The sequence below is a fragment of the Anopheles gambiae genome, chromosome X (assembly GCF_943734735.2).
Source record: "Anopheles gambiae chromosome X, idAnoGambNW_F1_1, whole genome shotgun sequence".
In the NCBI taxonomy this organism is placed as follows: Eukaryota; Metazoa; Arthropoda; class Insecta; order Diptera; family Culicidae; genus Anopheles; species Anopheles gambiae.
This window is the reverse complement of record NC_064600.1, coordinates 23,066,366-23,092,647: the sequence shown is the minus strand read 5'-3', so window position 1 is coordinate 23,092,647 and position 26,282 is coordinate 23,066,366. Positions and strand designations below refer to the sequence as shown.

Genomic DNA, 26,282 nt, shown 5'->3' with positions numbered 1-26,282 from the left:
GAATCACTAATTCTACTTCGAATCACTTTGCCAGTTGCGCCACCATATTATTATTCATGATCGTGCTATTTGCTTGTTTTGTTGTATGAAGGGGTACTGATACTAAATGAATTAAAAGAAATAATTTAAACAATAAAAACAATAGATTGACTATTAAACACGCATTTCTAACAATGAGTAAAGGAGTCTGAAGTTACTGGAGCTGCATATTTTAAAAAGAAATCAAAACTTTAAATCATCGATGAAAATAATAAAAATGGAATCGAACTCATTCATGTCGACCATGGTGCAAACATTACACCATTACCATTTGACCACTACTAGTTCATGAACATGAATCGTTATCTATCAGTTTTAAGCCCTTCAAATATAGCACAATGAACAAAGAGATGTGTAAAAGTTCATCGATGCGTGTGAGAGAGTAGGGCTGATGAATAGAAAGAGTTTAGAACCTAATTTAGTTAGGTTGGCTTCTACTTTTTCAATTAGAGCGAACGGCACTGAATACGCTTTGTGAAATACGGGTGTATAGTTTGGCTTTAACACTAAATTCGCTTCAAATCCTTCTATCGCTTCTTTATGATCACCGTTTGTTACATTCGGAAACATTTTTTTCATTTCTTCAAGCCATTTATCGGTATCAATTTGATTTAAATTAACACTTTTTCGCCAATTAGGAAATAATATGTCTAACGCATCACGACCTAGTAGAGGATTCCCTTTGTTTTCAGTTGCGATTATTGTGATTTCTAGACTGACCGTTTCACTCTTTGTGGTTACATTTACACATATTTTTCCTAACGGTATTACATGTTGACCCGATGCCGTAATAAAACGCAAATGTGTTTGTTCTAATTCGATATTGGCAAATTTTTCCTTATACACACTCTCCGGTATGACTTTATTACACGCACCACAGTCTATCTCAAACGCAACGTCTTTCTCATTAACTTTTAGTACGCACACTTCTGGACTACTAATCGCGTTCGAATCGAATATGCGTGTTAGTGACATATCCCTATATTCCGATCGCAAACTATGCACGTTAGTATTTCGGCAGCACGACGACACATGACCATACTTCTTACAAGTGAAACACTGCCACATACGCGCAGGACATGTCTGGACATACTTCCACATCTGTAACACTTGCTCTCCTGCTTATGCGCACTGCTCTGTTGATGTATAGGTGTACTACTTCCACGGTAGTAGTGCACTTTCAGACCGACGCTTCGTTTTGGTGCACACTTTATCACCGCCATCTCCCTCGGTTTCTCCTTCGCTGCAAACGTTTTGTTTTGTTCATCTGCAGCTTCCCACGTTCTGGCGATATTTTCTGCACTCTCGAATGTTAAATCCGACTCTCGTAGAAGACGTTTTCGTAATCCTTCATCTCGAACACCTGCTACTAGTTGATCTCGCAAGCATTGTGCTAAACAGCACGTGAATTTACACGATTGTGCGAGTGCTTTTAGTTCAACGATGTACTCTGCAACCGACCGATCTTTTTGCAGACAGTTTCTGAAGTTAAACCGTTCCGCTACTACGTTGACTTTCTGTTCCAGTTGCTCTTGTAGCGTTTTTGGCTGTTCAGGCAACACCAGCTTTGATATGAGGCTATACAGCGACGCTCCACCCAAGGTCAGCAACATACAGCCGTTGCCGTCAAATTTTGGCTCGAAGTCACCAATTTTTGACAGTGTGCATCAATTTTTGTCCCGAAGGCGTCAATTTTTGACAGTGTGCATCAATTTTTGTCTCGAATGCGTCAATTTTTGTCAGTGCGCATCAATTTTTGTCTCGAAGGCACCAATTTTTGTCTCATGGTCATTAATTTTTGTCGCTTGTTCATGAAATTTTGCCTCTTTATATATCAACATGAGTTTACCTGATTTGACGCGTAATTAGGGTTATTTAATTGTAGCAACATTTAATTTCAATAAAAATCTGTGGTTTATGAATATTTTATTGGAATTTTAAGGAAAATGTTTCAAAATTTTTGACTAAATTTCAGGTACGTAGATCAACACAGCTGATTGCTTTTGAACAATGAATATACTTTGTACTCCTCAATCGAAAATGGCAGTACAATGATACATAAACCGTAAGGATTGCGAGAACTATTTTAGGAATTTATTTAACTATTTGCCACGATTACCGGTCTCGTAATACAGTCGTCAACTCGTACGACTTAATAACATGCCCGTTATGGGTTCAAGCCCCAAATGGACCGTTCCGCCATACGTAGGACTGACTATCCTGGTATGGGGGGATCAATAAGTCACTGAAAGCCAAGCCCACAAGTTGTGGTACAGGCCGGCTTTGATCGACAACTGTCGTTGAGCCAAAAGAAGAAGAAGATTTGCCACGATGCCAAAATGAAGAAATAATCGAGGATTAATCTTCTCTAAATTTTTTTGATATTATTATAAATAAAACATAAAACTATGTGAAATAAACAGAATTCCTGAATTAATTCCTTTGCATTGTATAACCACTCTAATTTTGTTGTGCTTTCTGCAATTATTAAAATATTAAAATAACAAAAAAATACCAAGAGACAAAAATTTGTGACCATGAGACAAAAATTGGTGCCTTCGAGACAAAAATTGATGCACACTGACAAAAATTGACGCATTCGAGACAAAAATTGATGCGCACTGTCAAAAATTGACGCCTTCGGGACAAAAATTGATGCACACTGTCAAAAATTGACGGCTACGAGACAAAAATACATGACTTACGGCCAAAATTTGACGGCAACGCCTGTAATTGTCTTCTTCGATGGTTCCACCTCGTTTACACTGGTGGACATTAAAATAGGAAAAACAATTTTGTGTGTTTTTTTTTTGCATACACTAGGTGTGTCATCGCCAACAGTTCGAGGCGTACTGAATTTGTAATAGCCGAATTTTGCCTTTTATACTCTCATTTTTGGTGCGCTACTTATCTGAGTTTTGAGTGCCGGCAGCGTTTTGCGGCAGTATAAAAGGAGAGCCAAACCGTGTTGTGCTTCATTCTTCCATCAGTGGTCAAGGTGAAAGGTTGCTGTTTAAAAATTCCACAAAATCATCATGGGTCGCGGAAAGCACTGCACACCAGAGGAGCGAAAACACATTCAGGGGCTATATCGTGAGAACGTGCCGATCAAGACAATCTGCAAGGCGTTCGGCCGTTCGCGGACGTTTGACAACGCCATTCGTAGCGAGGCTACGGGTAAATCGACAGGTCGTCCGCGAAAAACAACGGCCGACGTTGACGCGCGGATTGTTGAGATGATCAGGGCGGATCCTTTCAAAACTTGCACTCGTATCAAGCAGGAGCTTGGTTTGCAAGTTTCGGCGAAAACGGTGTCTCGCCGTTTACACACCGCTGGGTTCTGTGCCCGGAGACCGAGGAAGGTTCGTAAGCTGCAGCCGCACCACGTAGAAGCGCGCATTCGGTTTGCCGAAGAACATTTAGCTGCATCCATCTTTTGGTGGAGCAAAATCATTTTTTCGGATGAGTCCAGAATCAATCTGGATGGTTCAGACGGCATTAAATACGTCTGGCGCTTTCCTAATCAGGCGTATCATCCGAAAAATACGATAAAAACCCTTAGTTACGGAGGCAGCCACGTAATGGTGTGGGGTTGCTTCTCCTGGCACGGCACGGGTCCTTTGTTCCGTATCAACGGGACACTGAACTCGGAAGGGTATAGAAAAATACTTAGTCGTGAGATGTTGCCATACGCCCGACAACAATTCGGAGACGAAGAGCATTACATCTTTCAGCATGATAACGACTCTAAGCACACACCGCGAACAGTTAAATGTTATTTGGCAAACCAGGATGTGCAAGTTCTACCGTGGCCTGCGTTGAGTCCTGACCTCAACCCGATTGAAAATCTGTGGTCAACTCTCAAGCGTCAGCTTAAGAACCAGCCTGCAAGTTCAGCCGATGATCTATGGACACGCTGCAAGTTTATGTGGGAACGCATAGACAGAAGCGAATGCCGTAATCTCATCGGCGATATGGCCAAACGCTGTCAGGAAGTGATAGCGAATAACGGTCACCAGATTGACCGTTAGAATGTGTTTTCGCTCAGTGGAACACCGCAACACCTCCTCCCAACAACCACTTAAACAGTCCTTTTCAGGGCTACCAAATATTTCTGACAAGAACTATGTCTTTCGGTCACAGAAAAAAGCTCCTATTTTTATGTCCACCAGTGTACTTGGAGAAAAATATCCATACGTTCCAAGTACTCCCCGATGCTCTCGCCCATGACAAATGGTTCAATTTCACCGATTAACGACATGACTTTAGACTTGTGTAATTTGACTTTTTCGGTAGCTTTATCCTCGTCGCCAACTATTATAGAGTTGCGTTTTGCTTAATCGAGTACTGTTTTATGACTGACGATTTATTCCTATCCTTACATATACATAGATATACTTATCTCTAACGACTACACTATACGCTTACGCTATACGCTTACGCTATACCTATACTTAGACACTACACTGGAAAAGGCATATAGATCAACTACGTAGTGTGAGGGCAGGGCTATCGGAATCCACTAAGGAAGAAATTTCTTTGCACCGCGAAGAGATTGGTGGTGAAAATTTATACGACAACACTATCGCAGTCACTCCAGACATACCTACAAATACATACAACTACGATAACACTTATACATCGACTGACATGTCCCTCCCTGCAAACCCGACTACTCCTAATCCTGAAACGGGTATCCAACTACCGATTTCTAACGAAACAGCAGCAATTGATCAACCCACAGGGTCAGCGGACTTGCCGGTGGACCAAAGGTTGCGTCGCTCTCTGTGGACCATCAGCCTCTGCAAAGGCTCAACCTATAACAACAACGAATTCTATTTTGCGCGGAAGAGCTGTTATATCTGAGCTACACTTCTGGCAGCTCTGGAGCTGTCATACGCTATTCCCCATACACACCGTGGTAGGAATAGCTAGATTCTATATACACTGCGATCGCTTCCGTTCTACGACACTTGAAGAAGAGAAGCCGAACTACAAGCACTACAGGACTACAAATATATTTAGATAGAGAATAAACAGTTCCGTTGTACAATTTACTTCATTACGGTTCCGCCCCATCTACAACAGTTTGTGATACACTTAAATCGATAGAGCAATCGGCCAGGTGCTAGAAAATGCAATGAAACCGTCAATTGGATCGGTTTCGATTGAAAAAAAGTATACATACACAGTACTGCCAAGCATGGTGTTCCAGGTGCTCGATTGTTTTGTGTAGTCTATAGTAACGTAACCTATTTCTTTATCACACATGATATACTTACCAGATTCCGTTTGTTCGCTGCTTTTGTAAACACTCTTGAAGTGTCGGAACGAGTTTTGCAGAGATTACCACTTCTGCCGCAGCTCAAATGGATCTTTTCCCATTAATTCTCCAATTGAAGCCCTTGCGTCGGCATGTTGTATTTTATTTATATAGTGTATATCACGTCGGTTCCATAAGCATTCACGCATTTGTATTTGCTGTATAAAGAAGAAAGAGTCTTTCTGAGACATGTTTGCACCCTAAAAACCAAACAAAAGAGCAAATAAACAAAGTCCACTTATTGATAGTGTTTTGATTGTTTGTTTCGTGTACTTACAGTATATTTATTCATATTGTTCGGCACAAACACAGGCAACTTTTCCAAACTGACATTGCGCGCTAAAAATGAATCGAGATTTTGTGAAATTTTCACAACTCTGCGACACTCGCGGGTTGCCGGATGTGTACTACCCACGTGGGTTAGTTAGGTTTAGATACATCGATTACTTTAACTCATTCACTAACATCACTGCATAACTTTGGCAATATTATAAATCTATAAACTGTGCACTGACCCGAGAAATGGATTTGCATTTGAGTCCATTTGCAAGTAAACAAACACACACAAATATGTTTTACAACAAACGAAATTAAGCCCACACGTTTAATCGCTTCCCTTGCACAATTCATCACATTTTGGTAAAAGTAAGGCTCAGCCCTCTACGTTACGCTAGCGTTACGCGTAACGCCTGTTAATCACAATCCCAAGCAACATTTTTGAACGTTTGTTTTAACCGCCGTGGATGAGCAAATTAATAGATAATCATGTCTTATTATTGTTTACTTTTATATGATAATTAGAAAAGCTTTGTTGATAATTAGAAAAGTTGTCACAACTTCAAGAATTATAATTTTAACAATCTTATAAATAAAATATGTAAATAATAAAAAAAAAAATATTTATTTATTTACCCAGTTATTGATAAAGTAGTATAATGAAATACTTACAAGTATTTATTAACTTCATTAACCTCATTTTAAAAAGAGCTCTTGCATCTAAAGTAATTTTTATTCAAAATGGCCAGAAACATAGATTGAAAAGGTAATAGTTATATTTCATATATATAATTTAATTAAAAATATTTTAATATTTTATGTTTTCTAATCATAGAAAATGTTACTCCAATTGAAAGCTTTTGGGGTGTTCATGAGCTTCCTTCTTTCAGACTTTTTTTCATTAATCATAATGCTACAATGAAAAATATTAAACCTGTTATTTAATTGTTATTTAAAAATTAAATCTCCTTGAAATCGGTTCATCTTACAGCAATTAACTTTTTTTTCATCTCAATTTAAAATATTTTTTATTCAAATAATGTACACTGGTCGGTCGCCTGGATGACAAAACCGTAGTAAAAATGCTGCTTGGGAATATTTTAAGGGATGTAACGCTTCTCCAATGTAACGTAGAGGGCTGAGCCTTACTTTTACCCACATTTTGGGGTGAAACATGTTGAGCAAATGATAAAAAAATTGAGTGTATAAAAACTTACTTTAACAACATTGAAGTGGCCGCTACTGTGGCCGTGTGGTTTAACCCACCAAACTGACAGTGCTTTGGCTTTGTTTGACCGTAGCAATAGACGATGCGCAATCTCAGATTGCGCATATATTCGTTTTATCAAAACATAAATCATTTCGCGTAGCCAACCCTGAGCTTTAAACGTCATTTCCATACATTTTCAGATTGCGCCAAGATTGCGCATAAATTTTCAAGATTATATGTCCGAGGTATATAATTTTTTTTTGACAGATAAATATATCAAACCGACCCGTTTGACAGATAAATATATGCGCAATCTGAGATTGCGCATCGTCTATTGCTACGGTGATGCAACTGGATTTTTGTTGAAAGTAGGCAATTTCCTACCCCTCAAATATAACGCAAAGCGAATTGTCACTTGGGCAGGGAAACATTTCACCAACACTGTAAATACATGTAAGGTAATGGTCAGAACTTCGCCGCATGCGATTTTGCCGCATGCGGCAAGAAAAGAGTTTTCTCAATTTTCTAGCTTTTCAAGGTATTATAATGATATTTTGTTGTTTCTTTATTAAGATAATCATTCATTGATACGATCTTAGGCATTTGACATCTGAAATAAAATCGCATGCGGCGATGCGGCAAAATCAAATGATTTTGATTTTGCCGCATCGCCGCATGCGGCAGATTCGCAAGTGCTGTCATTAACGTCAAATCCCATACAAAAGCTTGCGGCAAAATCGCATGCGGCGAAGTTCTGACCGCTGCCTAAGCGATTCATTCCGCCAATGTGTTTCGTACAATAAACACACACTTAAATACGACTGCGCAAGTGTCCTGCTATTTCTCCCTTCCAACAATTTTTAGTACAGGAAATTGGTGGCGTTTTTGGTATCTTGGTTATTTGGGATTTATCCTACCGAAAATCACAGATTTTTTCATAATACTGACCGAAAAGTCACAAAACCATTTCCCAAATGATTTGATGCAGTAAACTCCATATGAATATGGAAATCACTAGTGACTACCTGTTGACGGCGGAACTCGGGCCAGGCCACGCGAAGGAAAGGCCTTCAGTGTCCTAAGTTCCAACCGAAAACAAATGTATATAAAAGATGGGTTTCTGCCCGAAAGGAGTTACCATAATAAATTGTACATTAAACTTTCGGCTAGTGTTTGCGGTTCGTGGGAACCTATGCTTCGAAAGTGGCACAATTCATTCAATAACTTTTCGGATGGGGGCAGAGGGACCCGGATGAGACCTAAAGCAAAAACCTAGGAAAGGCCAAAACGTTCAAAAAAAATCGAGACGTTTTCCGTTCAGTTTCTAAATTAGATCTAACGTTTATTTGACAAAATTGGTTCTTATATACTAACATTTTTTATGTTGTTGAAACGTGTCCGTACACGTTGTTTAATTGTATTGGTGCCAGTGTGTGAAAGTACCGTGGCCCTTTTCGGCAATGCATGCAACAGTTTGTTTATAATCTTTATGTTTTCGTATGGTGTTTTGTTTATACTACAGTTCCACGCATTCTAGATTGATCCTAAACTAACTTGAAACTTTATGACCTCCTCGTTTTGGGTTTGGGACCACACGTTGTTCGAGTGGCTTATGCTTATCGATGAATTCAAGAAACGGGCCGTTCCCAAATTGTATGTTTATTTAGGCCAGCGATCTCGTTCTCATACGATAAGTTACAATAGCTTCGAATTTCTATCCAAACTTAGCTGTTGCAAATGAAATCTTTGTTGCAATTTCAAAATCGCCTCAAACCTACCCGTTGCTACCGCAACACTACCCAAATAACCAAATCGTCCTTAACCCACTGTAAAACCACTTCAAACCCACGTGGGTTTGTGGTGGTCGATTCAATCGTGAACCCACCAAATTTTAGAACAATCGGAGCTGCCAGTTCCGATCCGATCCACGCAAACAATGAGACCCCAAATTTTGAGTGATTCAGGCCGAGGGGTATGAGGAAGCTTGAGGAAGCACGCCCGTCCGGCAAAATGAGTGTATTTTTTGAGTGATTTGAGTACCATCCCCCGTAAGCAGTTACTCTTGGAGGAATGAGTTACACCCTCGCGCGAGCCCTCCCCCTTCCCACCCGTAACGCACGGTGCGCTCTGCAGTTCTCAATGTGTTGTGTTCTTTCCAATCATGCTACCAACACATCCAAAGATATTTGTTTCTTTCGTTTCTCGTTTTTTTTCATGCATAGACACGATCGCAAATACGCACTTATTCTAACAACAAACACAAACACGGTCATTTCTGGTTACATAAACACTTTATTGAAACATAAATTACACTTTCACAACACATTTAGAATCGTTCATACTCACGAATGGAGTCATACTGTAAAGTACCGGGTCGAGCCAGGCTGCGGGAAACTTGTCGACAATCTGCGTTGCCTCTGTTCAGCAAATTCTTACCTGTCGATGCACGCACTGCATGTGCGTCTGTACACACTGTTCACTTCACACTTTATCAAAACACACCGGCGCACGAGACTTATAACGAAATGCGCATCAACGCACAAACACTGCGCGCGGGACTTAGAACGAAACGCGCACAACCATCTCCGACAAAACGTCGCGCTGTACTGGTGGTTTTGTACGCGTAGGAGGGGGGACATACGGAGCGATGGTTCGATGCTGGAGTGTAAGCGAGACAACACGATGTGACGAGCAGCTCCAAGTTGAGCTCGCTGAAAGAAGACACACACACACACACATTCACAGACGGCTCGTCAAAGCACGGTATTTGTATTGGTGTTAGTGAAGCGCGCGTGTAAAACAGAATGCGAACTATCATCGCAGCGCGTTTCTCCTTCCCAAGGACGCAAAAACCGACGGCGGCCTGTGTAATCTGAGCTCCCTACAAAGCTCTCCACAAAGCTCTCGTTTGCAGGCTTGTCGAGAGCTTCGCCACAGGCGCCCGAACCATCCGTCACGCACACATCTAAACGTTCTGGTTTCTTCAGCCGCTTACGCATACAGTATCGGACATTAAGATAGGACCCTTTTTTTCAATGCACCGTGCACTTGTTTTGCCACGTTACTTGTGTTTGTGTGTGTGTATGTGTGTGTGTGTGTGTGTGTGAGTGTGTGTGTGTGTGTGTACATGTGTGTGTGTGTGTAGTAGTAGAAAGAGAGTGTGCTTTTTAATGTGTATTTGCAAGTGCGCGGGTTTGTGTCTGAAAAACATAGCTTGCCATGATGTCATATTGCGTTGAAATTATTCTTATTATGTGTGTTATCATGTGAAACATTGTGCGTTTACACTTGGATAAAAACTAAAGTTTGCATCGACAGCAGCGCTTGTTCCTCGGACGAAAACGCAGGTGTTCTGTTTCATGAATGTGAATGCGACACCGGTGCGAAATGGACACGCGCACAATAGCAATGAACTCGGCATTCCCTTACAGGTGTTTCTCCAGTGCACGCCATTGAAAGGCCTTCGTGCATCTCTGCGTTGCACGTTGTGTGCGAATGGTAAACTTTGTGCGTGCATTGAGCTGGCGCGCAGTTATTCTTTTCAATGGGCGTTTTGTTTCATGAGCGCGGCAGTATTCTTTTCTCGATTTTGAAGGGAAGACGCTTACTCGCGTACTCGTTGATAGTTTTTATCCATGCGATGTTTTCGCTGCTCCAAAACGATGTAATTCATCGCGTATAGAAGTAGAACGCAGGCAGAGCACGGGATCAGCCGTGTCCAAGTTTTTAACCAGCGCGTTCTTGACGGTCCAAGCAAGCAATGTTAGTAACAATGGGTCGAGGTAAACGTTGTACCGATCATCAGCGCCATATGTAAAAGCGAATGGCTGCTGCTGGCATTAAGCGCAAAAGGATCGAGTTCGTAATGGAACGATCGCGCACTTTTGTGGCAAACGCGCTTCGGACAACCGAAACGTGCTTAGACAACTGAAACGCACTTGGACAACCGAAACGCGCAAGTCAACCGGACGTCCTCAGAAGACCACGGCGAAAGAAGACCGTAACATTGTTAATATATCGAAAACACACTGATCGCGAGGGCGGTGGTCCTGCTTATCACACCAAAAACCTAACCCAAAACACAAAAAAACTACTTACAAATCTATCCGAAACGACCTACTTGTGAAACAAACACACACATCAATACACATTCAAACATACATCCACACACACACACATGCACACACACACACACACATGCACACACACATACACACACACACACACACACACACACACACACACACACACACACACACACACACACACACACACACACACACACACACACACACACACATACAAACCACACATAAACTTGGCCCAACGGGTGCACGGTGCGTTAAAAAACCAATGCCCTATCTTTCTGTCCGATACTGTACCAATGTGTTTGCTCCACCCCCTTTTTCGGATTGCTTATAGAAATGATGAGGCTGTTCACATTTGCTTTATGCACACATTCGCATGCTATTTATTGAATAATATCCCTCTCCCTTCCCACATGTGTTTTGGCATACTCCTGCTGTGTAGACGGCAGAACGCTTTCCCCCTTCCAAATTTACCGTTCTTCCTCCTCTCGTTCTTCCTTCCTCCTACTGCGCTCGAGGTACCATCAGTGCTGCGCGTGTTCAGCTGGCTTCAGTTTCGTGATGACGTCATGAACAGAAGCTGCGCGTGTTGAATCGGCTTCTGTTAAGTAATGACGTCCGGGGGCTGAATGAAGCAATAACGAATGTAAGTAGTATGTATTACTATGGAGAGTTTAGCGCAGAGGATTAGATCAAAACTTACCTTAATATTTTAAAACTGGAAAACGTTTTCTTTCCGTCGCTCACTTTGAAGATTGTTGACGAGGCTAGCAGGTAGTCGTTGATAAATAGCGCACACACCTGTAACTTTTTAGACGCCAAGGGTTAGTTGAATGTACCTGCACAAGCACACAGCAAGAAACTTACCTCAACAATTTGCTAGGATAAATCATTCCATAACTGAGGGAGAAGGAACACGGCACAAAACGTAAATGAGCAAAGTACGTCGCACAAGAAATCGCACCTCACTTAAGTACATCCTTCCACAGGGAAAGTTCTGTATAGACTGAGGATGCCTAACACCCGGAAAAGCGCGATAGCAGAAAAATCATAGTGGATCGAGAGAGATGGGTAGACTCGGTCCAGCGTTATCCGCTGGTAAATGCATGTGTGTGTGACGAACGAAATACTTCAAACCTCGCTTCCCCCGTATTTCATCCATAATTTTTCGTGACACGCACACACCTCTACAAGGGCGGCGGTTTGCCGTCCAAAATCTAGAGAGAGAAGCCTCTCGCTTTGGCACACAGAAATACCTCTCAACAACTTCGGCTCTGCTACTTGGGTTGCTTCCTCAAGCTTCCTCATAACCCTCGGCCTGAAGCACTCAAAATTTGGGGTCTCATTGTTTGCGTGGCGGAGAAACGCGCTGCGATGAGAGTTCGCATTCTGTTTTACACGCGCGCTTCACTAACACCAATACAAATACCGTGCTTTGACGAGCCGTCTGTGAATGTGTGTGTCTTCTTTCAGCGAGCTCAACTTGGAGCTGCTCGTCACATCGTGTTGTCTCGCTTACACTACAGCATCGAACCATCGCTCCGTATGTCCCCCCTCCTACGCGTACAAAACCACCAGTACAGCGCGACGTTTTGTCGGAGATGGTTGTGCGCGTTTCGTTCTAACCCAAGTAGCAGAGCCGAAGTTGTTGAGAGATTTTGCTGTGTGCCAAAGCGAGAGGCCCTGTCTTCTCTCTCTAGATTTTGGACGGCAAACCGCCGCCCGTGCAGAGGTGTGTGCGTGTGACGAAAAATTATGGATGAAATACGGGGGAAGCGGGGTTTGAAGTCTTTCGTTCGTCACACACACATGCATTTACCAGCGGATATCGCTGGACCGAGTCTACCCATCCCTCTCGATCCACCATGATTTTTCTGCTATCGCGCTCATCCGGGTGTTAGGCATCCTCAGTCTGTCCAGAACTTTCCCTGTGGAAGGATGTACTTAAGTGAGGTGCGATTTCTTGTGCGACGTACTTTGCTCATTTACGTTTTGTGCCGTGTTCCTTCTCCCTCAGTTATGGAATGATTTATCCTAGCAAATTGTTGAGGTAAGTTTCTTGCTGTGTGCTTGTGCAGGTACATTCAACTAACCCTTGGCGTCTAAAAAGTTACAGGTGTGTGCGCTATTTATCAACGACTACATGCTAGCCTCGTCAACAATCTTCAAAGTGAGCGACGGAAAGAAAACGTTTCTCAGTTTTAAAATATTAAGGTAAGTTTTGGTCTAATCCTCTGCGCTAAACTCTCCATAGTAATACATACTACTTACATTCATTATTGCTTCATTCAGCCCCCGGTGAGGAAGTCATTACTTAACAGAAGCCGGTTCAACACGCGCAGCTCCTGTTCATGACGTCATCACTAAAATGAAGCCAGCTGGACACGCGCAGCACGGATGGTACCACGAGCGCAGTAGGAGGAAGGAAGAACGAGAGGAGGAAGAACGGTAAATTTGGAAGGGGCTAAGTGTTCTGCCGTCTACACAGCGGGAGTATGTTAAAACACATGTGGGAAGGCAATCCGAAAAAGGGGGTGGAGCAAACACATTGGTATGCGTGAGCGGCTGAAGAAACCAGAACGTTTAGATGTGTGCGTGACGGATGGTTCGGGCGCCTGTGGCGACCCGTCCGGCAAAATGAGTGTATTTTTTGAGTGATTTGAGTGACGCTGTCGAAATACAGTGTCTCTTCGACCAATGAGTTACACCCTCGCGCGAGCCCTCCCCCTCCCCACCCGTAACGCACGGTGCGCTCTGCAGTTCTCAATGTGTTTGTGTTCTTTCGAGCCATGCTACCAACACATGTAAAGATAGTTGTTTCTTTCGTTTTTCGTTTTCTTTCATGCACTTATTCTAAAACTAAACACAAACACTGTCATTTTTTATTACATTAAACACTTTATTGAAACATAAAGTACACACTAAAGTACACATTTAGAATCCAATGACGTCATACCGGGTCGAGCCAGGCTGCGGGAAACTTGTCGACAATCTGCGTTGACTCTGTTCAGCAAATTCTTACCTGTGGATCCACGCACTGCATGTGCGTCTGTGCACACTGTTTATTCACTGCACACTTCACCAAAACACACCGGCGCACGAGACTTATAACGAAATGCGCATCAATGCACAAACACTGCGCGCGGGACTTTGAACAAAACACGCACAACCATCTCCGGCAAAGCGTCGCGCTGTACTGGTGGTTTTGCACGCGTAGGAGGGGGGGACATACGGAGCGATGGTTCGATGCTGTAGTGTAAGCGAGACAACACGATGTGACGAGCAGCTCCAAGTTGAGCTCGCTGAAAGAAGACACACACACATTCACAGACGGCTCGTCAAAGCACGGTATTTGTATTGGTGTTAGTGAAGCGCGCGTGTAAAACAGAATGCGAACTCTCATCGCAGCGCACTTCTCCGTGCTTCCTCAAGCTTCCTCATACCCCTCGGCCTGAATCACTCAAAATTTGGGGTCTCATTGTTTGCGTGGGAAGCTCTCGACAAGACTGCAAACGAGAGCTTTGTGGAGAGCTTTGTAGGGAGCTCAGATTACACAGGCCGCCGTCGGTTTTTGCGTCCTTGGGAAGTCCCGCGCGCAGTGTTTGTGCGTTGATGCGCATTTCGTTATAAGTCTCGTGCGCCGGTGTGTTTTGATAAAGTGTGAAGTGAACAGTGTGTACAGACGCACATGCAGTGCGTGCATCGACAGGTAAGAATTTGCTGAACAGAGGCAACGCAGATTGTCGACAAGTTTCCCGCAGCCTGGCTCGACCCGGTACTTTACAGTATGACTCCATTCGTGAGTATGAACGATTCTAAATGTGTTGTGAAAGTGTAATTTATGTTTCAATAAAGTGTTTATGTAACCAAAAATGACCGTGTTTGTGTTTGTTGTTAGAATATGTGCGTGTTTGCGATCGTGTCTATGCATGAAAGAAAACGAGAAACGAAAGCAACAAATATCTTTGGATGTGTTGGTAGCATGATTGGAAAGAACACAACACATTGAGAACTGCAGAGCGCACCGTGCGTTACGGGTGGGAAGGGGGAGGGCTCGCGCGAGGGTGTAACTCATTCCTCTAAGAGTAACTGCTAACGGGGGACGGTACTCAAATCACTCAAAAAATACACTCATTTTGCCGGACGGGATGTATTTATCTAGCCCACCCTTACCCACCTTTTTTAAAAATGCTTTGTGGAAAAGTTTGGCCAAGGGTTGGTTAAGGTCAATATGCTGACTCCTCGACTGCTTTAACTCCTCGATTGATTAAATTCATTCACTTACATCACTGCGCTTCAACTTCAGCAATATTATTAGTCTATAAACTATGCACTGACCAGCGAAAAGAAAGAGTCCATTCGGAAGTAAACAAACACACATATACACATATTACACATGGATGTTTCACAACAAACCAACTTAAACACACACGTGTAAATGCTATCTTTGCATAATTAAATCACATTTTATCACAGGTGAAACATATTGAGAAAATAAATAGCCCGTGCAAAAAAAAAAAAAAACAGACTACCACACGTTGAAGCGGCCGCTTATGTGGCCATATGGCTTAACCCACCAAACTGATTGTGTTTTGGCTTTGTTTGATGGAACTTAATTTTTAGTACAAGAAATTGGTGGCGTTTTCGGTATCTTGGTTATTTGGGGCTGCTTCTGTGGCCGTGTGGCTTAACCCACCAAACTGATAGTTTTTTGGCTTTGTTTGATGGAACTAGATTTTGGTACAAGAAATTGGTGGCGTTTTCGGTATCTTGGTTATACGGGTAGGGTCCGTGTCGGTACTTCATGAGATGCGATGAAATTTGGCGGACTGGTAATACAGATTGAAATTCCTACCGAAAACTACAGTTAAAATGTTGCTGCTTGTACCGAAATCTGCTAAAATAATCTGGCCACACTGGGTGAGATTCTGGTTTTTTCCCACCTGGTCTCTTCAATGTACCTTGGTCTCGGTGTAATTTTCCTATAGGGTCACCTTTTTTCCATATACTCTGACTATATAACCCCTGTCTATTTGATGTCAAGGAATTTTTATGAACCGTGGAGTTTCATCAACCGGGCACGGATGAACAATATATGCGATTACAATTAATCTGATGGTAGTTTTGTGTAGATAAGTCATTTTCATTGTTTGGCTAATGGTAATGTTTTGTTCTGGTAAGTTTTATCACTTCTAATACGATTCGCTAATGTTGCAAGTTTATTTTGAAATCAATTGTTTGGCTATTTTGTTTTTCTTATTTAGCTTGTGACAGGCAATTACAGCCACTGACGCCTTACATGTTGTGTTGGGATTAATGCCTGGCGACGTCGTTTGCATTCAGCCTACAATTCAGACATATTCAGGTAAGCAACATAACAACAAATGCAACGCAGGATAGTTTAGAAAACAAATACGGATTGTCCTTTATTTACTTTTTAATGATTGAAGTTGTGTTCATCTGTGAAAATATGAAAGTAATGTTAGCAATTAATGGATATTATCAATGGAATGTTGGACAAAGCATTATTTGCTTTAAAACGCTACTATTTTCGTCTAATAGTCAAAATGACAGAGTGTGTACCTGTGCAGCTTATGGTAGTCGAAGAAGCTGGCTTTACAGGGTTTGATGATTACATAGACAGCGAGTTGTTTTGTTCAGTCGTATTATAGGGCTTACCAAGTCACTGTCCAATGTTAGCAACAAAATTCATCCCACTTGATGCATTCCGTAATTTAGCGTATGAAACCTCTTTTAGATCATGTCTTAACCTTTAAGTTGGCAACCGGAAACCCGGGTATTTTTTTCAACTTTAAACTGCCATAACTTTTGTTTCATTGCTTTTATTGACCTGAAATTTGCCGTAGCCTCCCAACTTTTAATTTTTGATTTTTTGGTGCATAAGTTGTAATTTTAAACAGCCTATAAGTATTTTATTTTGAATTTTTTTTAACTTTACCACGTAAGTTGGCAACCAGCATACCCGGGTATTCCATACATTTTGTATGGAGAATGACGTTTCTCTTCTTCCTCTTTTCGTATTGTGCTTATTTTCGAGTCAAATTCAAGCGATTCCAAATTTCAATATGACCGTTATTTTTATATTAAAATGAAAAAAACTTAATGAATAAATGAAATAGAAGAGAATATATGGTCGGCATTACTTGCTTACAGCATTAAAATATAGAAAGCATTGTTTACCTATGAAAATCGTTATTTTTTGCAAACGTGTGGAATACCCGGGTATGCCGGTTGCCAACTTACGTGTGTAAATCTGGTTGCCAACTCTACGGTTAAATCTGATCCGTGTATGAGGATGGGAAGTAACTTTTCGATAACAGCTGTGACATTGCATTCGAAAACATACAAAGATAGGCTGGTGCAACCGCAAGTAGATATAGGGTTTTCAGTTCAATAAACAACTGTCCGTTAAGTTCCCTGGGGGCTATTTATTGTTTACATTTTTCATGGCTATCATATATGATAGCCATGGCCCCCAAGGATGTGTTATTGGATATTAAGGGTTTCGAGTCATATAAAGGAAAAGTTCAATCGGTTAAGAGAATGTTTCAAACCGGTAGTGGAATCTTGCAAGGATTATGTGGAGGTTTGCAATCATATAATGGAGTGTTGCAACCTAGTTGTGGAATTTTGCAAGCATACAGTCTGTTCCCGAGCATACAGTCTGTTCCCGCAAGCATACAGTCTGATTCCTCTAAATTTGACAGCTTCATGTGTTTTATGTAATTATTTTAAATCTTTGAAATATTGTATGCTCTTTTGGATTTCCTTAACGTCCTTAAAGCATTTTGCATTAAATTTGTGTAAAAGATAACTGTTTTACAACAAACAACAATAATGTATAATTCTGCGGCGATATTTTTCAACCCTCGAACCAGTAGTGTAAACTATTTTTCCATAGGAATCCGCTGTACGCGAAAACTTTAGATACGCTATTGTGCTCGGTCCCGTACGATAGCGTATATCGGATAAAGACTGTATATCGAGTATCGCGTACTGCGGATAATTGCTGTACTTTATATTTTGTATTAATATTTAACATTTTATTAATGAAAAACATTATAAAATAATAATTTTATAATATTTATCTATTATTATATTGCATAAGTTCATCAATCAGTTTTTGAATTATGAAATCATTACTTAATTGGAAACAAGTTTAAATGATCCTCCAGAGTCCTACATATAGGTGATAGGGTCCTAACGGGTCTTGTTTGAATACCTGTATTGTTTGTTTTGATTAAAGCTTTAACTTATCGCCGACAGAGCAACTGAATTCGCCAGATTTTAATGTAATAATAAAATGTCAACGTTTCACCAGGCGCTTTAACGTTCACGTTCACTTCGATTGTTAAGCGGCCTTAATGTATAGATTTGTTTTCAAAAAGATGCTGCATTGATAAAAAGCAAAAAGTGTTCACGATAACAAGGTATGTTGACCTTAAGAGCATATTTTAAATAATATTTTCTGTATAGTATTCGGTTTGAAAACATACACTCTTCAATAAAGTTGCCGAGTCTCGGTTGAAAATAACCGAGATTGGCACAACTGAGATCTTCGTTGAATATGTCAATGACTTGGAATGGAAATTTGGAATGGAATTAGTTCGTCAAACGGTGTTTGACAGCTTGTACCACGCCAGGAAAAATGAATTGGTTTTGACTAACCTTGACTCCGTCGTCTCCAAGCCAAACCGTTGAACAAAGAAGACAAACTTACAGTGGGGTCCTTTCCGTTTTAAGTTGGTAGGCCGAAATTCCAGCCTGTCAGTTGTTTGCATTGTACAGGCGGTCCCCGAGATACACGGTACCTCTTATACCCGGATTCGGAGATACGCGGTTTTCTAAATTTGACAGTTCTTTGAGCAAATTGTACTGATTTGACACATCAATTGCAAATTGCCAAATAATTTCCGTTTTGATCGAATGTTAAAAACTATTTCAAAAGGTTTAAAAGAGTTATATTCAGTCAGAATCATGTCAAATAATTCATAAAGTGACTAAAACCGCCCCCTACTTGCAAAATTACACGAAAATTTGTGATATTTTAGCTGGAAATCACGAGAATCGACTTACGCGGAAATTCGAGATACGCGGTATTTTGCGGCCGTTTTCGGTCCCCATTAACCGTGTATCTCGGGGACCGCCTGTATATGGTATTTGACAGATAACGTCGGACGTGCGATTTCGTCGTCCGACATTATCTGTAAAATCCCATATAATAATTTAATAAAATCGCCGTCCGATAAAATCGCATGCGAAAAAGCGTTGCCACCGCCCTAAGGCTATAATAATCTAGACTGAAAATCGCAGGCTAGTTTTGTGTGAGGTTTTGTATGGAGTGTTTACATGATTTCAGCCTCCAACTGTCATACTCCATACAAAAAGCTGATTAGAATTGTTAAGGGCCCCATTGATGGGTATAACAAAATAATCGGCCTAAGGAGGAGTGATATGAGTTTATAGTATGCCGATATGTTGTACAATGCATAACATTAATCTTTTATTTTATTCAGGAGTAACGGTCCAATATAACATTAATCATAGTATCCTACGAATCACTGTGGTTATAAGTTTTTATCTGAAATCAATTCATTCTGTTCCTAATTATACAAATATGATGGTTGTTTGCACTACTGCCAATATTTATCAAGTACAGAGTAGTTTTCTCCTAATTCTAAGGAGAATTGTTGCAAACTTCGTGATATTTTCACTGCATTTAGCACACATTTTATTCATATTGCATCTTGTTTTTGTATGCCCGAAGCGCATACATGTCACACACCTCATCAGATTAGGTATGACAAGATCCACTCTTTCCATAAAGTAGCCTATGTCAGTTTTTCTGGGCTGCACTGTAGTTAAAAACTTGGTTAGCCTTTGTAAAGGCTTGCCTCCTTTCGCCATTTGTGTTGCCTTCGCAAAAAAGAAAGGATTGTTGAGTGTTAGGCTTTATTTAGAATTTTTGCTTGTAATAACCATTCCTCGGTTCCTGAAGATTCATTGAAGCTTAAATTTAAATGTTCACATCTTACTTTCCTTTTTTTCTTGAATTTTTTTTTGACGGTTGCCCGAAAATGCTGTAGACACATGTATAAGTAATTTTTTAGGTAAAGCTTTATTGCTCCGATTGGTATAATTATCGGTTTTTGTACGAAACTAATACTGGGGCCTTTCACGATTCTAGTTAGTTTTTTTTATGGAGTTTGACAGTTGAAGGCTGAAATCATGTAAACTCCATACAAAACCACACAAAAAACTAGCCTGCAATTTTCAGTCTATATTATTCTAGCCTCAAAGCTAGAATTAGATTCGAGTACCTGCTCTAAAAAATGGCAAAACACGGTGTTGTTTACATTTACCCCAAGGTGCATTAAACAGATCACGTGGTGGAATCTAGAATCAAAGTGTATGTAGTCCAGGTGGTCTCATAGTATGTTTTTTAAAACCAATTTTGAACATCACTTTTTGACAGGATGGGTTTTGTTCAAACATGCTTTCTTGAGGCTTGACGAATACTCATAACACTCTTAAAATCTTCGTTCAGAAAGAAGCGATAAAAATTTGCCTTCTGAATTCATACACCTTGGGATAAGCCCACCTGTATATTATACCGACTTAGATAGCTGCTCGAAAACTGCTATACAGGCGGTCCCCGAGATACACGGTTAATGAGGACCGAAAACGGCCGCAAAATACCGCGTATCTCGAATTTCCGCGTAAGTCGAATCTCGTGGTTTCCAGCTAAAATATCACTAATATTCGTGTAATTTTGCAAGTAGGGAGCGGTTTTAGTAACTTTATGAATTATTGGATATGATTCTGACTGAATATAACAGTTTAAAACCTTTTGAAATAGTTTTTAACATTCGATCGAAACGGAAAGTATTTGGCAATTTACAATTGATGTGTCAAATCAGTACAATTTGCTCAAAGAACTGTCAAATTTAGAAAACCGCGTATCTCCGAATCCGCGTATAAGAGGTACCGTGTATCTCGGGGACCGCCTGTACAGGGTTTTCGAGGATTATATAGACATGTTCAGCGAGTTGTAGATTCGTTCAGGCATATAATAGACTCTTTCAGCGAGATATAGAATTGTTCGGAAGTAGGCGTAGACATGTTCGGTTCAGCTCTACAGTATAACCGAACATGTCTACACCTACTTCCGAACAATTCTATATCTCGCTGAAAGAGTCTATTATATGCCTGAACGAATCTACAACTCGCTGAACATGTCTATATAATCCTCGTAAACCCTGTAAGCCAGAATTAGGTTCGAGTACCTGCTCGAAAAAATGGCAAAACACGGTGTTGTTTACATTTACCCCAAGGTGCTTTTTAAGAGATCAGGGGATGGAATCCAGAATCGAAGTGTATGTTGTCCAGGTGATTTCATTGCATTTTTTATAAACAATTTTGAATCTCACTTTTTGACAGGATGGGTGAAAACTTTTGTTCAAACAAGCTTTCTGGAGGCTTGACGAATACTCAAAACACTCTTAAAATCTTCGTTCAGAAACAGAAGCGATAAAAATGAGCCTTCTAAATTCATACACCTTGGGATAAGCCCATCTATATATTATACCTACTTAGATAGCTGCTCGAAAACTGTTATACAATGCAAACAACTGACAGGCTAAAATTTCAGCCTACCAACCTAAAACGGAAAGAACTCCAATGTCCGGTTACGTACTAATTTAATGCGTTGTAGTGGTTTCGTGAGTCGTTCTGCAACTTGATCTTCGGTATTCAAATAATCAAGCTGCTCCATTTTTTTATCCAACGCGTCTCGTTTAAAATGATGTCTTATATCAAAATGTTTGGTCTTTGGTGTGTATCCACAATTTTTAGCAATACATATTGTGCTGTGATTATCACAAACCAGCTTGATTGGTTCATGCTTACCAACTTGAAAGTGCCTATATTTTCATTATCCGTGCAAATCGATTAACCGGCAATCGTCTGATCCCAAGCTGCGTGGATAATCGACGTTATACTGTATACCCAAGCTCCCGACCACGATGGTTTTGCTGGTCTTTTCAGGGATAATTCGTTAACGAATTATCCCCGAAATCATCTACGATATACTTACCATTTTCGGGAATAGTGAACACAATTGAAGGATGAACCCATGCAAAAAAGAGCTAAAATAGAAATAAACATTCGGATTCACTCCCTCCCCTCATGTTCCAATTCACGCTCATGCTTCATCCTTGATGCTACCAACCACATCGCTAGTTTTACTTCGAATCACTTTGCCAGTTGCGCCACCATATTGTTATTCATTATCGTGCTATTTGCTGGTTTTGTTGTATGAAGAAGTAATGATACTAAATGAATTAAAAGAAATAAATAAAACAATAACAATAACAGATTGACTTTTAAACACGCATTTCTAACAATGAGTAAAGGCGTCTGAAGTTATTGAAGCTGGATGTTTTAAAAATAAAAGAAAACTTTAACTCATTAATGAAAACAATGAAAATGGAATTGAACTCAGGTCGACCATGGTACAAATAGTATACCATTATCATTGGACCATAACTACTTCATGAACATAAATCGTTATCTATCAATTTTGAACCCTTCAAATATAGTACAATGAACAAAGAGATGTGTAAAAGTTCATCGATGCGTGTGAGAGAGTAGGGCTGATGAATCGAAAGAGATGGCATGAGTTTGTGTTCATTATCCCCGACAAATTTCGCTTGGGTAATGACTCTGAAATGAACAAAAAATATTTCAATGAACCCCCTGTGGACAACACTTTGGCTATAAATGAACCAACATCCGGTTCATTGGTAAATCATAGCACAGAATGAACCATCGGTCGTCAACGATCGGTCATTAGAAACCGCCTCACTGGCTGCAAGGTTATTTTTTAGAATGAATCTTAACCATTCATTCCGTAAACCAGATGCTATCCGCAGCTCCCACTATATGGAGCCTGGTCCCATGCGGTTGGTAACGGAATTTTTGTTCTTGCTTGTAACTTAATTTTTTTCGCATATTTCAATAATGTTTTGAGTTAATTTTTCTTAAAATTGATACCTATACAGTCAGTGCTGCAAAATGTCACTATCAATGTCATAAAAAAATTGACTGAAATAAAATCCATATCAGCGTCACATACTCAATTGTGATACTCAGATGTGATACTCAGAACGATTGGTGTGACTAATACATGCTCATGACATGTTTGCGACCATCGCTTGGTCAGTCACTATATCACGACTTTTTTTTTTGCTGTTATCAATTTTGCAAAATATCACTGACATAGACATGACAAATTCCGGCTGAAACAAAATCATCTCAGCGTCACTGTGAAGATCAGAGGCGAGCCTCAAACAGTTGGTGCGACCATCGCATGCTTGGTGACATTGTGTGCAACCAACTCGTGTTAAATCACTTGGTCGCGACACTTTCAGTCGGTGATCATCGCGATGAGCACGGGAGATATGTCGTGCGTGCGAGTGATTCCAAGAAACAAATTGACCATGTTTTTTCGCTCTGTTTGACCCGACAGAGAATCAAAACAGATAGAGGGAGAAAGCATGCTCATTTTGTTGCTAGAGCCTACGCGCCAAGTATATTACAAGAATGTCGTGATTATCGCCGACAACAATGTCGTGACCAAGTGAGTGACCAAAAGCTGGGTGCTAAACTAAATGTCACCAAGCATGTGATTGATTTTCCAACTGTTTGAGTATCGTCGCTGATCATCTCTGTTGTGTACGTGATCTGATTTGAGCTTCGTTTCAGTCATGAGTGTTGATGACTGAAACAGTGGCATTTGACAGCACTGTTCATAGCCAGAAAAAATCAAGATTATGCTTGCGCCGGCATTAAGCTAAGCTTGTCAGTCAGAGTATCGTGTTGGACTCAAGAATTCACATGTCGTGTTCAGCATGTCATGGCGCACTTTTACTGACTATCAGCAATGAGCATCAAGCTACCACGGATATGTTCATTGTTTTCGTTGGTGAAAATCTCGTGATACTCATGACATTTTGCAGCACTGTATACAGTCTTCCCCGAGTTACGCAAATAATGCATCCAGGAGACATTCGTGTAACTCGGTTTTTGGCGTAAGTCGAATATCACGTTTTGCAGCCAAAATACTCTTGTTTAATAATGATTTTTAATTACAATTACACTTAATTGGTAATTTAATTCAATTCATGTAGAAAATTAGGTTATTTGTGTCTTGTTAGTTATTTAAAATTTTGGGGACAATTTATTTTTCATTTGACAATTATTGGAGAAAATTGTACTGATTTGACATATGAACTGTCAAACATAAACATTCGCGTAAGGTCGCATTCGTCGCATGCGATTTTATCGCACGTGCTGTCAAACGCTTTTTCGATTCTTAGGCCCGTGTCTGTGCTCCATCGCATGCGATTTTATCGCACGTGCTGTCAAACGCTTTTTCGTATAATATTGCGATTATTTGGATGATTTTAATAATATAACTATTATAAAAATTAAGTTGAGATTGTTCCTACAAAACATCACACATTTAGTTTGACAGATAAAATCGGATGCGGTGTCCGAAGAAATAAAAATTTTTTGATTCCGTCGTACGACGAAATCGCACGTCCGACGTTATCTGTCAAATCTCATATAAAATTTTGACAGGTCCGATAATTCCGATAAAATCGCATCCGATGGAGCACAGACACGGGCCTTATGCGATTATTTGATGATGTCAATAGTTTAACCGTATTGTCTACGACCAAAAAACTCTACGTAACCGTACAACCGCCTACCCAGGTGGGCCATACATTTTGTATGGAAGAATTATGTTTTTCGTGATTAAAAGCGTATATCTTTTGAATCACAATAATGTTTGATTACATATCGTAGCAAAATTAGAATTGTAAAAACTATCAAGATTTGTTTCAATTAAAAATATGTTATAACACCATAACCGGCCAGGCCGCATGTTTTGAGTGGATTTTTATGTCTTTTTCTTTTCTTTCAAACGTTGTATTGCAGTTTTATTGCTTGTAACATCATTCTTCCATACAAAATGTATGGCCTACCCGGGAAGGCGGTTATATGGTTACGTAGAGTTTTTGGTCGTACACAAGACTGTTAACCGTCATGTGTACGACCGCCTACCCGGGTACGTTTCGCATCTTTATTCCAAAATAACGTTGGATTAAAAAACCATATTGACTCCAAATTTTAAAAATGCCGCAGAAAAGATGTTTTCTACTCCTGTGCAAAAAATAAAAATATCAAAAATGGTATGGTTGGTATCGTTTTAAAAGGGGTGATTTCAGTGTTCATTTCAATATATTGTTACACTGTCATACAACATTTGAAAGAAAAGAAAAAAACATAAGCATCCTCTCAAAACATACGGCAAGGCCGGTTGGGGTGTTGGAGTTACAGCACATTTTTTATTGAAAAAATATTGATAGGAGTTTTAAAATTCTAATTTTACAACGATGTGTTATACAGGGTTTTCCAATTGAGTTTAGACTAGTCGCATACTTTTTTTGAATAGTCGCATTAGATTCTTGACTAGCATCCTCTATTTTTGATTACGAGCAATGGATTATTGACTACGAGCAATTGATTTCAACAGACCGGTTGCTGGCGCGGAGTGACCAGATTGTTTTTAGAGGTTATCGGTAGGAAATCTAAATCAAATTCGGTAATTTTCCAGTTTAAACAACTTTATATTCACTCATAAATTTTATTAAATTCCAAGTTTATGGTTGAACGGTCAATATTTAGAAAAATATTTGATTTTTGGTTAGAAAAACTGAGTTTTAGTGTGCTCAATTGTAAACCGATATTCGATCGAAAATCGATAGAACTACATATGGTCTTTCTGAAAAACTTGCTTAATCTAGCTTTTGGTTAGGTTATGCCTGTGGGTTCACTACTGCATATTTCAATTCAGCCGTTAAGTGCTTTTGTGTTGTATTGTGCGTTAGTAAAATCAAAACAATAGCACCAAAAACCTATCAGATAAAATATATCTTATTTTGTGGACGATATATAGTAGTAAAACAAACACGTCAAACTAATGAGCGGATGAAATTAAATAATATTCACAGTTTATTATTCAAGTCGATCTGTCACACCGGGTGTTATAAACGCGACGCTTTTAGGCTGTCATGCAAGGACCTGCTGAAATCAATTGCTCCTAGTCAATAATCCATTGCTCGTAATCAAAAATAGAGGATGCTAGTCAAGAATCTAATGCGACTATTCAAAAAAAGTATGCGGCTAGTCTAAACTCAATTGGAAAACCCTGTAACCCTGTATTGGAAACCCTGTGTTATTGTGATCCTATCAGACA

General features: G+C 40.2%; 1 protein-coding gene and 1 pseudogene across 3 annotated transcripts in view; one reads left to right on the top strand and one right to left on the bottom strand.

The window, feature by feature from the left end:
• Positions 1 to 349: 349 nt before the first annotated feature.
• Positions 350 to 11,230, bottom strand: LOC133391092 (uncharacterized; annotated as a pseudogene).
• Positions 11,231 to 12,517: 1,287 nt separating this feature from the next.
• LOC1278673 (ubiquitin-conjugating enzyme E2 H) overlaps positions 12,518 to 26,282 on the top strand; it is a 29,265-nt gene continuing 15,500 nt past the window's right edge. For 2 of the 3 annotated variants that reach the window (XM_318292.4, XM_061641505.1), the window contains exons 1-2: positions 15,959 to 16,112; positions 16,201 to 16,301. The gene's annotated coding sequence lies outside the window, so the exon portion shown is untranslated. Of the gene's footprint in view, positions 12,987 to 13,052; positions 13,151 to 13,228; positions 16,113 to 16,200; positions 16,302 to 26,282 lie in introns of those variants that run through there. The other variant, XR_009764587.1, reaches the window with a different exon arrangement.